We start from the raw sequence: 16,847 nt of genomic DNA, 5'->3' as shown, positions 1-16,847 counted from the left end.
CTCCATGCGTGGATAATTTGATTTGGCACCTTGAAAGGCCTAACTCGTGTATACACTAGCCTTTGTTTCTTGGATTCCTCGCAAATCAAAGCTGAACTGACGGCTGTTTGTGACACAGCTAAGTATAAAAACAGATCTTCTTCTTTTATTGACGGGTTTAGTAATGGAGGCTTGGCCAAATACTCCTTGAGATTTTGGAAGGTTGTCTCACACTCGTCCGTCCACTGAAAAGTCTGTTTAAGAACTTTAAAGAAGCACTACAAGAAAAACAAACTATTGCAACGGGTGTGAAAACTACCGCTATATGTCGTTTATTGCGGCGCTTTTTTGGCCTGTCATTGTACATGAGATCTATTGCAGCGTTCCATTGGCCCGCCGCAATAGTTCTAGTCTTTTGTGGCATACTACAGCGACGGACCAATGACCTGCCGCAATAGACTTATTTTAGTGGCGTTAAACTTAGATATAGCAGCGTGTCAATGACCCGCTGCAATAGACCCTTAAATTGCCCCCACCTAGTCTTAAATTTTTCCTCTATTTTTTTTGTACTTTTTCATTTTTAGCGCCTTTTCTTTTTTAGCCATTTCATTAGTCTCCCCCCCCCCCCCCCCCCCACACACTCTCTCTCTCTCTCTCTCTATAGACAATTCGAAAATCTCTTCACTGTCTCCCATCTCAGCCAAAACCCATCTCAGTCTCCAAACCTCGCTGCAACAACCATCTCACCAAATACTCCCACCTCTTCTCTGCCAAATACGTCCCTTTCAACCATCTCACCAAACCTCCGACGAGTCCTACTCCGTCGACGAAATCGTGCACCGCTAAACGTCTAGCATGATATCGCCGCTCTCGAAATCATGTAGCTATAGCTCCAGAGGTCAGTCTTCTCTTTCCTTTTCTTCAGATCTGTGTGTCTTTCTTTCGAAGCTGTTTTGATTCGTTTTGAGTTTCTATTTCTCTGTTTCATTTCTAGGGTTTCAGTCACGGTCTTCTTCTTCACACCCACTCTCACTGTAATTTTTTTTTTTTTTTTAACCAGCTCATCGGTACTATCTGTTTACAAAGTCTTTTTAAGTTTTGCATTCAGATTAGAACCATCCACTCTAACCCCAAATGCCACTACCGCTACTGGTGATCTTCTCTCTCCAAATCGAACCCATGGCCAAAACCTAACCCTTCTCTTCTTCTCAGGTCATGGGTGTGACTATTTTGGGTTTCTTGATTTGGTTTGAGGCTTTGGGTTTGATTGGAAATTTGATTTGGTTTTGGAATTTCGAATGGTTGTTGCTGTGAGTTTTTGATTTGGGGTTTAATCTGGGGTTTTGAGGGGCTTCGGGTTTACTGTTGTTTTGTGTATGTGTGTATGAATGTACATTTGTGCAAGCATGCTCTGTTTGTATGGAATCTGTGTTCACTGTTCACTGTAGCTGAGAACAAGAATAAGTGTAGCCGTGTGTGTGTCTTGTGTTCATGTGTACACTTGAGCTACTATAATCATGTGAGCATGCATTCCAAAAATAAAAGCATAGAATGAAAAAATGAAATAGGAAGTAGGTGCTGCCCATTTTGGTTTGCCATTTGCTATTGCTTCCCTTTCCGCTTGCTTTTTTCCTTGCTTCTCTTGTTCTGCAATGTTTATGGCTGAAAAAGAAAAAAAGAACAAACTTTTAAATTAGATTTCAAGCAAAAAATAGAAAAGAAACAAGAAAGAGCGAGAAAAAATTATTGGCTCATCTCTGCTCAGTGCTACTTCTTCATTTATGCTTGATACTCTACTTTCTTTTCTTCTCTGCCTTTCTTGCTTCTCATTATTTACTGCTGTTGTTTGTTGTGGTTGTGGGTTGTTGTTGTTGTTTATTGTTTGTTGTTAAATGGCAAAAAGGAGGGATCTTCGCTGCGTTTTTTGGCTTGATGGTAGAAAGGAGAGAGCTTTCTATATTTTGGTTCTGTTTTTGGGGTTTTGGAGGTTGGGGAGATGGTGTTGGGAGTTAGCTGTGTTTGTAGTTTCAAATTGATGTAAAAAGGATGGAATTTTCGTGTGTTTTCTAGATTTGCTTTAGGGGTTTTGGTTTTCTTGCTTGGGGTTTTTGGTTGAAAATTAGGATAAAATTGTTTAGTGCTTCATCAATTTTTCGATCTGTTTGATGTCTTAGAAAGTGTGAAATTGCCTTTTTTTCGATTAGGTTTCTGTGCTCAGCATATAGGAGATGCTTTGTGACCATTCTAATTGGTTTTTTTTTTTTTTTTTTTGACACATATTACATGGTTAATGAGCTTAATTATGTGAATTTGACCTTACAAGAGAGCCATTGGCCCAATCAGACGAGCAAAAGGAGGTTGGACTGCACAGGAGGTGGTGAACGATCTGAAGGGTATCTTATGCAATTTTATTCTTTCAAGCCAAGTGGGTATTGAGAGAGGTTTGTTCTCTTTCAATTTGGTTGAGAATTGATTTTTTACGTCATTTCTTTGATTTCTAGTTCTGGGTTTTGGTATGGGTTTCCTTACAATTGTGATTCCTTACCTATTTTTTAAGATAAAAAATAAAAATTGCTGCTTACCCATTTGAGTTGTGTAATTGTATTTCCTGAATTTTGAGGCCTTTGATTATGTTGATTGATTCTGCTGTAATGTTATGCAACACAAACTGCAAGTATTGTTTTCTGAGGCTTTGTAATGAAATTGCTTGTGTGTGTTTGTTTGTTTTATTCTTGTGATTGTGCCTGTGTTTGGTAAAGTCCCATTGGTAAACATTAGGAATTCTTGGTCCTTAGACTGGAATGGGGATTTTTTGAAGAGTGTGAATCTGGTTTGAGACTTTAGTGGGTTGTATACTCCAATTTAAGTGTTTAAATTTAGTGGCTAAGATTTGTATATCTTGTCTAAATTTGTTCAATAGTTTAAGTGAAATGATGCTTCCGGAATTTGCAGACGAATTTGACTTTTAGCAAGATATAATTTGGTATTTCTGAGAACTTTTTGAGTTAGCACATTATTTGATTCAAAAGGTTAAGGATGTTTTACCAAAGGTTTTCTTACATATATGGATGTTTTATATCTGGGTCCTTTCTTTAGTGCAGTTATATATATTATTGGTAAATTACAAACCCACCCAATGAATTTAAGCCCACATTATGCAGGACAGAAATTTTAGTGGGCTCTTGATACCAGTTTTGATGTATGATCTTTTAAAAATCAGCACTAAATTGGGTTCTTGATGAATTCTTGAAGGGTACTTGAATGGAGTTTGATATTTAAGAAACTAAGTAGGGTTAGGTAATAAAATGATAGGACAAAATTTGATTTGCCCTCAACCTAACCCTCCGCATCTTCTATTTATCAAGTTGTCTCCTCCATTATTCATGAGTGTTAGGTAAGGGAATTAAAATTTATTCTTCTCCATAAGATAAGACACTTTTTGTTTTTTGTGGAAAGTAAAAGCGAAATCATCAAACTTCTTCTAGTATAGGTAAACACACAGAAGCTATTGTTTTCATTAATAAAGCATCATGGCCTCTGCTCTCTATACATTGATAGTTCATTCTCCATATGGAATCATTCTATTATAGCTGTAATGTGATCAAATCAAGACTTTGCCCCATTAGTCTTAAGTTGTTGAAAATATGGAAAGTGAAAATGAAAAGGATGCTCATTCACCAAATAACAACTATCAACACAAAACCATTTCAATAGAAGCATACACTAAAATCTCATAATTTCACATACCACCAAAAATAACGAGGATGCACTAAAATTTCCATTCACCAGTTCATACATATATTCTCAATTCACACTACACCTATCTTCTTGGTCGCTTACAGTCACATGGTGATAGAAGTACTGAATATTGTACGTTTTTAGACCCTTTAAAACACAATTGGATTAACCTAGTTGATTAGCCAAGTGATTACTTAGTCCAAATTTCAGATGTAGGTTAACACACAATCATATAATCATATCAATGTAAAGTGTGAAATATAAAGAACATAAAGATATGATGACCCAACCACACCAGTAAAAACCTGGGGAGGATTTAATCTAGCTATCTTCAAGGTAAACTTGAATCCACTATGAAAGAATCGAAGTTTTACAATAGCGATTTAAACCACTAACATCCTATTGTTACTCACCAGTAGAAAACTTATTGATACGACCACATAACAGCTCCTAGACCACGGACTCTTTCTTTCTTGGATTCTGCAGCAAGTACAAGTACTCCTACTTGTGTATCTTTAAACTTTTATTGCAGCAACTCAATGATCATCAAGCTCTCAATGAAATCTCCTTCTTGATAATTCTAAGCATGTGTGAAGGCAACCACCTCTCAGATCTCACAAAAGATTCACACACAAAGCAAAATAGAGCAACCTCAAAAACGTGGCTAGGGTTTCTCTTTTATACCTAGAGTAAAACATAAATCTTACTCGTCATATGTGCTTAGGGCTGAGCTGGAAATTTTGCAGAAAAAACATTCTGCCCGATTTTCGATTTGTCGAGCCTAATTCTCGATCAATCGAGCTAGACCGAATTGCACAATGAATTCTGCAGCAACTCAATTCCAACTTTACATAAAACACATACTTTGAGCAAGTCTAAACAATACTATAAAACCTGTTTTGATCATGGTTTGCCAACAATACAAATTAGAGTTCTAATACATTAGTTCCTAAGTACTTAGAACCTAACAAACTTCCCCTTTGGCAATCCGTAACAAAACACAAACACAATGCTCAAAGTTACAAGTAAAAGCTCTTTACAAAAATAATGCCCATTACATAATAATTCAACCTAACTACTATCCATCAGTTGTAAGTGTAGACAGCAGCATGACTGAATTAATCTGTATATTTTCTGAAATACTCAACAAACGTATAAACACATGTGTGGAAAATACAAGTAAAACAAAACTAAATTCTTGACTTCACAACACACAAAACAAAGACATATATCATGAATAACTCATAAACATAAATCAATAAGTAGTGAAACAAGAAACATATAAACAAAAACAATGTATCTCCCCCTATCAAAAATACATCAAGAGCCAAAAAATGTAAATACACAGTGAAGCACCTAGATACAACCTAAATAACTCCACGAGCTCCAAAACATAAAAAACTCCCCCTAAAACAAAAATCTCCTCTACAAACACAAGTATACTCCCCCTTTTTTGTGACGGAATGCCAAAGGACACTCAGAATCCATCATCAAAAGGATGTGGCAAAGGCGAACATCGAAGATGCTCCAGATCAGCTCTCCAAGCATGGATCTCATCAAGCATGTCCACCAAAAGCTGACTATAAGCCGCCTGAACGGTCATGACAATCTCCAATGTACGTCGAATGTCAAAATCATTCGAAACAGATGGTGGAGGAACAGCAATAGCAGCAACATCAACAGGATCAGCAGATGCCTCATCAGAAGTAGTACTTGTAGCAGAATGAGGAGGGGATACGGTACCAGAAGGCTCAACTCTAGGGCGTTTAGAGCTCCGTCTCAACTGAGCAACTCTCTGCCTAAGAAAGGTGGCACCTATGGGAGCAATAATGTGTATGGGCTCAAAAGCAGGGAAGTCATCTAAACCTAAAAACAACAAAATCCTATGAATGAAAACAGGATGAAAAAGAGCATGAGCGATAGAGGAACTCTTATGAACTTCGTTCAAAGAACGAAGAAAAAGATGAGGAAAACTAATAGGAGCATTCGTAACAAGAGCATACAAAAATGCACATCACTCCAAAGAAATGGTGTGCAGATGAGAGATAAGCCATAAGGAATGACACGCTATCTGAAAGAAAAGATAGGTAGTCTCAGTAAGCTCAGCAGAAGTGATCTGAGGATTAGAACCCCACCGGATAGAAGTACTAGTGATGTAAGACATGATGTCGTCTAGGGGAGGAGACTCATCATACGGATAAACAGGGTTTGGGACCACGGGTACCCCAAGAGCATCAGCCACTACACGAAGAGTAATGGTGAACTCTACACCTCGTATCCAACTCTTAACTAAAGTGTTGGAATCATAGATATGGATAGAGAGATTTGAGTAGAACTCTCTAATCAGGGTAGCAGGAGGAGGATAATCAATATCCAAAAGTGGCAACCAGCCCGACACTCAAAGTTGGCCCTAATGGCAGGATCTAACTCATCTAACAAAATCTTACGCTCAGTCCAAATTTTTCTCTTAAGGTTTAGTGTCTCATACAACTCTTGGCTTTCCTCACTCCGAAACAAAGTGCCCACAAAGGAAGGAGCAGAAGAAGAGGAAGATGTCCTATGGGCTCTAGTCTTCCTAGGCATGGTGCTAGGGTAAAGACAAAGACACAAGTGAAAGAACAAAAACAACAAAAAATTACTAAGGACAGACTGCAAGTTAGCACAAAAAAAATAGAAATAACAATCTATATACATGAAAAGATAAATGTCATGATGCATGCTCTAATGCAGTGACAACAAGTTCAATTTAAGTTTAGAATCACAAAATTTTGAAAAACCACTTGTTCAATTTGTAATAAATTGACCAATTGATCATCACACAAGTTAGAAAAAAGTATATAATGATCAAATTAATCAATCCAACAAGCTAATTTCATCAATTAAACTCAATTTGAACAAAATCCCCAAATCGGGTAGTTTCAAGCCCTAGAATTTTCAATTTCTCACAATACATCAAATTGATCAAATTAAACACCAAAGATCATGTTTATAACATCTTCCAACAAAAACCCACTGATCAATTGTGAAGGAAAAGACCTAATTCATCAAAAACCCCAAAAATTGCATAGGTTCGAAAATCCCCAAATAATGCATGATTTGATGCATGAAAAGTGAAAATAAATGCAAAAGGAAGGGTATAAAGGTCTTAGCGGCCTTGGGAGAGAAAAACCTTGCAAAAAGAATGGAGGAAAACGACAAAAAAGTGGATTGGAGCCTTGACTAAGTCGTATGGAGAGAGAAAAAGTTGAAAACTTTTGAAAAAGTGAGTTTGAACACGTGAAGAATAGTTTTTAAAAAATTCTCTCCACGATTTTCGATTGATCGAAAAACAGATTTGATCGGTCGAAAATGCTTCGATTGATCTAACACCAATTGAGCACCGATTGAAACATACAATGACTCACAAACATTTTTAATTGCAATTTCGATCGGTCGAAATTCTGGAAAAATCAGTTTTTTGGAAAACAAAGCAAAATAATGCAGAAACTCCTCAAAGCATTGAATTTTATGAATCACATGCATGAGTATGAGATGAAATACTTTCCAAAAACACTTGTTTTGAACCCAGTTTTCCCAAAATTAAGATTTTCAATCCATTCTCTTAAAATCTCAACCATCAAATATGTTTTGCATAAAACTCAAGGAATTTTCAAACTTGGTTGGTCAAACCAAAAACACACACAATAACATGTACGAAGTTTAGCAAAGAGTAACTTGTGTAGTGTGTGCAACTATCAAAAACTTGAGATACATGTGAGGTAATATGTGAATATAAATCAAACACATGGTCTACAAAATTCATCACATAGAGTTTGAAAGAGACGATCACCTAAAAAGTTACATCATATAACTCCCACATCTTCTAGATCATAAGCTTGCAATCATGTAAGTTTCTTGATTTGCTTCATATTGTACACACAAATTTTAATTTAGCAGAAACTTAATAAATTAGCTAGGATAATGTACACACCAATTTTATTTGATTGATTTAATTAAAAGTCCAATAATGTACACACCAATTTTAGCATTTAAACCTAGGCTACACCTTATGTTCTTTTTTTGTGCATGTGCTATACTTTCTCGAGAACAAAATCTTACAATATACACTAAGGTGTTCATGATTGGCTAGTGAATAGTGCTGAGATGGTTATTTATGCATTTTTCCAAAGGTTCAAATCCGACAGTCAAAGACATGTGACTTCAAGATCAAGATCATATGATCAAAAACTATAAACATCTTCCCACACAACATGCACTACAAGGCTTTAACTAGTAAAGTGCAATAAATAAGCTCATCCTAGCTAAACAAGGTACAAAGACATGTTATGTGAAAATAAATTGACCAACCTTGTTTTCAATGCCAAGAAAATAAATTCAAAACATAATTTGCTTCCCTTTTTCTTCTCTTTTTTTTTGGAAAAGAAGAAACAACAATAGTCCTAGAATGAAATGCATGAATGTTATGCAATGCAAGTCTTAGGAAAAAAATAATAAAAAAATAAAAATAAAAACAAATAACAATAGTTACAAAGGGTAGAGCGATGAAGCACAAGGACCATATCAGAAAGACTTAATTTGATTGAGCTTTTTGCATCCAAAATTTTTTAAATGCACCTCGAGCATTGGAGTTTTTATTCACATGAGTATGATTACCAATTCTAGGATTGGAATAAAGGTTTAGAGCCTTTACCAATTCACCAATAAGTATCATAGGATCTTGTGCTAGAGGAACATGTACTTTTGGTTTATTTGCTCTCTTAGTAGCTTGCAGCTTGAAACAGTTCGAACGAATGTACCCAGACTTTCCACAAAAATGACAAACCCAAGCAGACTTACCATGCCAATTTTCCTTAGAAAGGGTAGACTCCTTAGGTTTAGACTCTTTCAGATCAACCCTAGTCTTCCTAGGAGGTGTGACTTCTATAGGTTTAACAGTCTCACTCACAACCTCACTCACAAGTGGTTTAGACAAAGAAGAAGGAACAAAGTTTGTGAAATGGGGTGTAGGCACAAAGATGCTTTCTACAAAACCTAAGCCAGTTTTGTCAAAGGGAGACTTTTGAACACTCAACATGTGATCAAGTTTGGAGTTTGTAGACATATTAGATTGTTCTTTAGCAACAGATAGATCATGTTCCAACTTCTTAATTTTTTCACGCAAAAGCATGTTCTCAGACTTCACATTATTCAAAAGTTCAATAGCATCAAATAAGTTCACAAGTAAATTTTTCTTATCAAGCTCAAGAGATACAATTTTCTTCAAGCCTAATTCAACACTCATAGCATCCTTTGCAGCAACTTTGCAAAGTTTATTGTAGGCTTCTTGAAGATCTGCATCCTCAGAGAGTTCCCCATCAAAGGGGTTTTCTTCAACAGACAAACTTTCATTAACTACAGGCCCAAGGACGGACCCAGGATTTCAAGCTCGGGGGGAGGGGGGGGGGGCGCCAAGGATAAGCAAAAGAAAATTTTCAAATACGCATCCATATAGTATTAATAAACTATCAACCAAAACAAATATTAAGATACAATCATTTACCAACAAAAACAGAACACACGAAACACTATTAAGATACAATCATCTGGAATTGGGGAATGAATATTTTTTGGGATTGGAACATCGACATTTTCCGGAATTAGGGAATGAATATTTTCTAGAATTGGAACATCCATATTTTCTGGAATTGGAATAGCAAGATTAGTTGTTAGCAATACTACGTTGACGTCTGAAGAATTTGAATCTTTTCTTTTGACAAAATCAAACATTGTAGTTGGTTTTTTTATGATCTACAAATAAAATAAGAATCATATATATTATCTCACAAACAGTAATATGCATGATGTACTTAATTATAAATTTAGTATTTCTCACTTCTTTTCAATTTATAAATTTATCTAATTTAGCATTATAAGTTAACAACAGGCACAAGTGAATCACTGTTATTTTCTTAAATTTGTGTGACAATTTTCTATATTATATGATTTGTTTTTGTCTTTTGTCTTTGGTCTTTGCCTTTATTTATCTCTTTGGCTTTGTCTTGTCTCTATATTTCTAACACTCACGGACTCACCCAATCCCCCTACTAACACTACGATTTTATTCTACAGTAGCAACAAAAACTTTTCCCTACCCAATCCCACTACTAACACTATGTAAACTTTTCCTAACTTTACCATTTTTTTTTTTTTTTTTGGTCCGGTTAATGTGTGCCCTTAACAAATCTATTTTTGAAAAAGTTTTATTGGGTCAATTTTCAATAAACTTTTTCCAAAATTGGTTTTACTATTGTGGACCCCACACATTAGTAGAATCTTTTTTTTTTTTTTTTTTTAAGTTGTCCCTATTATTGCCTAACAACCGGTCCACAAATAGTCAAACACTACACTAATATATTCTCTAATCTCTACAAACTCTACTCTCTCTCTCTCTCTCTCTCTCTCTCTCTTATCTCTCTTATCAATATAATATAAGAGAGTCCTAAACACAGAGTCACAGAGACAGAGAGTCACAAAGCCAAAAAGCCAAAAAAAAGAAGAAAAAAAAGCACAGATTCAATTCATAATCAACAACTCAGTTCATCACTCATCAATAAACACCACAAGTCCACAAGCACAGATTGTTAGATTATGAGATTCACAAATATTATATTAGGTTTTGAAGGAAACTAGGAAAGGATAGATTAAATACTTGTGAGTTGAGCTGGAGCAATGAAGCTAGGCTGGGCAGATTGAGCAAACGACAGCAAGAATCAAGATGGGTCTTGCGTGGGCATGGCGACGGTGGCGGCGTTGGTGTGGCCATTTCCCGTTTGGGTATGCGATGGGAACCGGTGGCAGCGTGAGGCGTGGTGGCGACGTGAGGCGTGAGGCGTGAGCGGTGGCGTGAACCAGTGAACGGCGGCATGAGTTTTTTTTTCACTGTGTCTGTTTCACCTCTCAGTCTCGCCTCTCTTTTCTTCTCTTTTTTTTCCCCCCTTCGTTTTCAGTTTTCACTTGTTCCGTTTGTTCCTTTTGCTAGGTTTTCAATTTTTCTTTTTTACATTTTTCTTTTTTAGACTTACATAAGCTAATGGGCTCTTTACTGGGCCGGCCGGCTGGGATAGGGGGGCCAAGTCCCTTTTTTTTTTTTGTTTTTTTGAAAAACTTTACCTACTAATTTTTTTTTTTTTTTTGGGCCCAAGGGGGGCCCGGACCCCCTTAGGCCCCTTCCTAGGTCCGTCCCTGACTATAGCAGTAGCAGTGAAAGTAATGAAGTTTCCATTCTCGTAACCCAGACTCATCATAAAAAACTTCATCATCACTAAGGGTTACAACCATAGTCTTACCCTTAGACCTCAAGTATGGAGGACATTTAGATTTCATATGACCATACCCTTGACATCCAAAACATTGAAGACCCATAGAATTATTAGAAGATTGTTCTACTTTTTCTCTAGGTTGTTCAATATTGTTAATCGTAGTGGGATCATTCTTCCTAAAGTTTCTAGGTTCAGCTGTGTTCGTACATCTTGTCCTTCTGTTGTTGCTTCTAAGAAAATTCCTAAAGTTCTTGGCAAGATAAGTAATCTCTGTAGTAGAGAGCTCATCATCGAATCCACCAATATCAACATCATCAACTGACTTAAGAGCCATTGATTTGGATTTGCTAGTTTTAGGTAGGTCCAACTCATAAGACTAAAGAGATCCTACAAGTTCATCAACAGGGATGGAGTCCACATCCTTGCTCTCAGTAATGGCAGTTACTTTGGGTCTAAAATCTTAAGTTAAAGATCTGAGAATCTTCCTAATAATTTTAGATTAATCATAGATTTTACCCAGATTATAAGCAGAATTAACAATATTATTAAGTTTAGCATAGAATTCATCAAAAGATTCATCATCAGACATCCTAATGCTTTCAAATCTAGTTGTTAATTGCTGTAACTTTTTGATTTTAACTACTTTTGTGCCTTCATGCACAGTCTGGAGGATATTCCAAGTAGTGTGAGCAATCTCAACATTAAAGATTCTCTTAAATTCCTCTATAGAAACAATATTAAAAATAGCATTCATAACTTTGCTATTAAAAGCGGCTACTTCTTTCTGAGAAGTTTGCCACTCACTCACAGGAGTAATGGGTTTCTCCCATCCGTATTTAACGAAATTCCAGACTCTCTCATCAATAGATTTTAGGAATGCTTTCATCTTTATTTTCCAATAAGCATAATTATTCCCATCAAAGTGAGAAGGAATAACTAGAGAATGTTCGTGTTTCATGACAACAGGGGTCAAGGATCAGCTCAAAGATCAAAAGATCTACAACAAGAGAGCTACCTACTCTAATACCACTTGTACGTTTTTAGACCATTTAAAACACAATTGGATTAACCTAATTAATTAGCCAAGTGATTACTTAGTCCAAATTTCAGATCTAGGTTAACACACAATTATATAATCATATCAATGTAAAGTGCGGAATATAAAAAACACAGATATGATGATCTAAGAAACCGCACTGGTAAAAACTTAGGGAGAATTTAACCTAACTATTCTCGAGGTAAACTTGAATCCACTATGAAAGAATCGAAGTTTTACAATAGCGATTTAGACCACTAACATCCTATTGTTATCCACTAGTAGAAAACTTATTGACACGACCACGTGACAGCTCCGAGACCACAGACTTCTTCTTTCTTAGATTCTGCAGCAAGTACAAGCACTCCTGCTTGTGTATCTTTAAACTTTTATTGTAGCAACTGAATGATCATCAAGCTCTCAATAAAATCTCCTTCTTGATAATCCTAAGCATGTGTGAAAGCAACCACCTCTCAGATCTCACAAGAGCTTCACACACACAGCAAAATAGAGCAACCTCAAAAATGTGTCTAGGGTTTTCCTTTTATACTTAGGGTAAAACATAAAACCCTACACGTCATATGGGTTTAAGGCTGAGTTAGAAATTCTGTAGAAAAAACATTTTACTCGACTTTCGATCAGTCGAGCCTAATTCTTGATCGATCAAGCCAAACTGAATTGCACAATGAATTCTGCAGCAGTTCAATTCCAACTTTACATAAAACACATACTTTAAGCAAGTCTAAACAAGACTATAAAACTTGTTTTGATCATGGTTTGCCAACAATACAAATTAGAGTTCTAATACATTAGTTCCTAAGTACTTAAAATCTAACAAATATCATCAATATCTGTTGTTTGAGGTTTTGGTCAGTTAACATTCCGCAAGGAAGCTGACGGGGATGGAGGAATTTTTCATACTTAGAGACCTCGCAAGTTCTTTTATGAAGTATGCAGTGGGGAAGGGTGATAAGGTCTTCCTTTGACACAATAACTAGCTTCCAGAAGGTGCTTTGTTGCTCAAATAACATTATAAAGCGGTGCTGCTTGTACAATTTTGCTAGAGGTATTCTAGCATGTTGAAGGATGGTCACTGGTGTTGACCACCTGCAAGATCAGAGGAACTTGTGTCATTCAAGCTGGCTTGTGTTAGATAGTATTGCACATAGTAGATACTATCAAATGGCTTTCTTCTCAATTAGAGGTCACTAGCAATTGTCCTTAGAATAAGATCAAGGCAAAGCAGTAGGAAGTAGATTGGAATAAATTTTATGGTTCCACATGGGAATTCCTAAATACTCCTTTATTTGTTATCTAGCAATCACAAATAATACTCCTTTATTTCTTTTCTAAGTAGTTTCTCGCAAGTTGCAAGCCCCCCCCAGTGAAATTGTATTTATTATTTTTACTTGTCACTTAATTTATAATACCCAAAAACTCTGTTATGCAAATGTTGACAAACCAATTTTTGGACCATCCATTGCAGCTATGCATGCTATATATTGCCACCGACCTAAATCTAGAATAAGAACATTGTTGACACATTGTCTTTTGCTAATAATAAAATATATTCGCCTTTTCCCAATACATTGTCTTTAACCATTAAATCTTGGGTAGTGCAAAATTGTGGATCTCACATTCTGACTTCTGTAACATGTTAATGGGCTCTCTGGAAAAGTTCTGGACACAGAGTATTTCTTTCAAGAAGGCAATCATAATATTCTCTTTCCATGGAAACAATACATCAACTTACTTGCATAGTTATTTATACGAACCAAGCGTATTCACAGTCGTCGGTCCAGTTGGGAGCACTGCTCACATAGCGGCCTTGTGATGTCAAACACGCATTGAGTCAAAAGACCTAGTTAGCATGCGTACAGTAATAGTGAAAGAATAAAATGCATGGTAGGCCCTGCTTGTATCATTGTACAACTTTTTAAACTGTTTGCTGCCTTTGAGCCACTTTGGATCCGGATTGAATGTTGCTTTGCTTAATTGGACAATGAAGCTAGAATATCCTATCCATTCCTTTAATTTTATTTAATTAGGTGTTAATGAATGGTCCTTTTCTCCTTGGATTCTAAAAGAATACTTAGAATAGCATTGTGTAATTGCTAGATACGTGGAAAAGATTCAATGCCACATACTTAGCCAGATATGGCGAAACCCCAAAGGCCAAAAGTGAAAACTGCTTTTTCAGTCCTGAGTAGGTTGATCCGTGATCCCATGTGCTATGGAGGCCACCTTCTCAATTACAATCTATTTACATTAATGCCTATTTCTCTTACAAAATTTCTAAAACCGCGTAAAAAAATTACATTTTTATAAACATTGCAAATTATAAGTGATAAATAAAAAGTGATAATTATATATAAAAATGACAGATAATCGGTCACAATTTGTGTTTTCAGTTGTGTTTGTCTTCATGTTTTACTGTTTTTTCCTTTACATTTGTTTGGGAAAGCTGAAAGCATGAATGATTAAGTATTTAAGTTTGCTTGAATGTTTGATTAAATTTGACTATTTGGGAAAGCATGATTTATATGTTAAGTGTTAACACCGAGACTCACTGAGTCACTGTACCAAAACTTTTTTGCCTACACGCTTCCCTCTAATCCGAGAAAGTAGAAACCATGGTGATTTGTCTGAGTAAAGCTTTAGCAGCTAAGCCAATACTATTGCTTTTAGCACCTTTTAAAATCTCTCAAAGCAAAGCTTGTGTGACTGTGTCTGTGTCTTTCTATTTTGTGGGGCTCCAACTCCAAGTAGCTGCTTACATATATAAATATAATATTATATTAAGGTTGGATGCTTACATATATAATATTAACATATACACGGATGCTTACATATATAATAATATAATATTAACTAATAAGGTTGGCTGTTTGTATTGTAGCTACCTACATATATAACATTATATATACCCGGATGCTTACATATATAATATTAAGATTGGTTGTTTGATTAAGGTTGCGATTTACTGATTTTTATATAAGACTTTAAATAATGGACTGATTTTGTCCGACTTTAATAAAGCTTGTTGAGTGTGCTTTGATATCTGGACATTTCTGCATAATCACTTTCTTTGGATATCATTTTTTTTTATATCTTTTACCTAGTAACATAGATCCTTCTTGAATTTCCTGTGCCTAATCAATGTCAAATAAAAACTGCATCTTTGAGTTCGAAGTTGGTTTTTTCTTATTTCTTTCTCCTAATGTGTACAGGAGAATTGTCTAGTAGTGATGAGAAAAAATATAAAGCAGTGAAGTGGGCAACTGAAAGGGAGATTTCTCAAAGTGCTGATGTCATTTGTTGCACGTGTTGGTGCTGGAGATCCTTGATTGGCAAATTTTAGGTTCCACCAGATTGAAATGCATCTAACTTGTGAAAGTTTGTCCAGGACTCACTAGTTTAAAAGCTTACTCATTTTAACTTTTTGTTTTGAGAAAGCACCGACAAAAGTCAACAGTAAAATCTTGCATTTTTCGAAAAAACGTAGGCTTGCGACTAGCTACTACTGAATTTTATTTCTACTTGCTGCCATGCTAAGCGAAGGACGAGTTTAGAAGTTGTTTGCAAATCCCAATAATAGCAGAGTGCATAGTTTGGAAGTTAAGGGAAAAAAGGTATCGATTTGTGTGTTGCTTTGTATTGAGGGTAATGGCAAAGAAAGCTTAGTTGCTGAAGGACTTTTAAGGTTGAAGTGGAAGCAATTTGGTGATTGCTGAAAGAGCTTATAGGTGTTTTGATTGTCCCACCTTGCACGTTAGAGGTTTTGCCTTGTGTTTTCATATTTTTATTTTAACTTTAATATCATTGCTTTCATGTCTACTTTGATGATTTTGAATTGTTATAGGCGTGGATAATAGAAAAAATACAATGATTAGCATTGGTAGACACATACTAATATGTCAATATAATTAATTTAAAATTTTGGATAAACACTTCAATTGAAACTTAGTTGAAACAGAAGTTATAGATCCAGTATGTACTCTGTGAATGCCTATTTCTGTTTAATTTGTGTGACAAATTGGTTAGTAGGTAGTCTTGCTGAGTGAACTAGCTTCATGAGAAACATGAGAGAGGAGGGGCTGATCTCAGGGATCTCCACTGTGAAGGTGGTGATGGCCGGTGAGAAGCTGAGCTCTTGGAGTTGGCCATGGAGGACTTGGATTTAGAGAGAGACGGAGATTGAGAGAAAGATATCAGAATATGTTGCTGATTTATTTGTTGGGTGGGTCAGTCCGATCCACTGAAGAATTGACCTGGATCACTTAAGCCCACTTCATGTAGAATCCCAACCCAGTTTTCCAAAGGCCTTATCCCAATCCGAACCCAGCTCAATAAATGGCCCAATCCGAAAAAGTACAGAGTCCAAACCACTTCACCTTAATACACTCTAGCCCACATACATTTGTGAAGCCCCAAGTTAACGTAGCCCAACCCAAAAATTGAAATCAACAAGCCATCGATCCAAACAAATTATTTCCCATGTTTTCAAGTCATGCCCAACCCAGCCCATTATATTCCAATCCCAAATTTGATTAGGAATTAGAATTAGAAACCCTATATTATAAATATTGTTTTATTTTGAGATTAGTAGTTTTGTATATGAAAATGATGAGCCTGCCTAGGGATGGCCATAGGTAGGGTATGGGTAGGGTATACCCATACGCAACCCAATTAATTTATCTATGGATATCCAATTATCTTACCCAATTAGTATCCATATCCAATTGTTACCCAGTTTGTTTACCCATGGATATCCATACCCTACCCAAACCCAATTT

The 16,847-nt window shown here is 36.1% G+C and overlaps 1 long non-coding RNA gene across 1 annotated transcript; it reads left to right on the top strand.

The window, feature by feature from the left end:
* The first annotated feature begins 611 nt into the window (after positions 1–611).
* On the top strand, positions 612–15,888 carry LOC115986755. Its single transcript, XR_004090861.1, has 3 exons — positions 612–877; positions 2,303–2,420; positions 15,282–15,888. It is a non-coding gene; the product is annotated as an uncharacterized LOC115986755 (long non-coding RNA).
* The last annotated feature ends 959 nt before the right edge of the window (positions 15,889–16,847 follow it).

Source organism: Quercus lobata, chromosome 4, assembly GCF_001633185.2.
Source record: "Quercus lobata isolate SW786 chromosome 4, ValleyOak3.0 Primary Assembly, whole genome shotgun sequence".
NCBI lineage: Eukaryota > Viridiplantae > Streptophyta > Magnoliopsida > Fagales > Fagaceae > Quercus > Quercus lobata.
The sequence above is the reverse complement of the archived record's forward strand: the minus strand, read 5'-3'. Positions and strand labels throughout refer to the sequence as shown.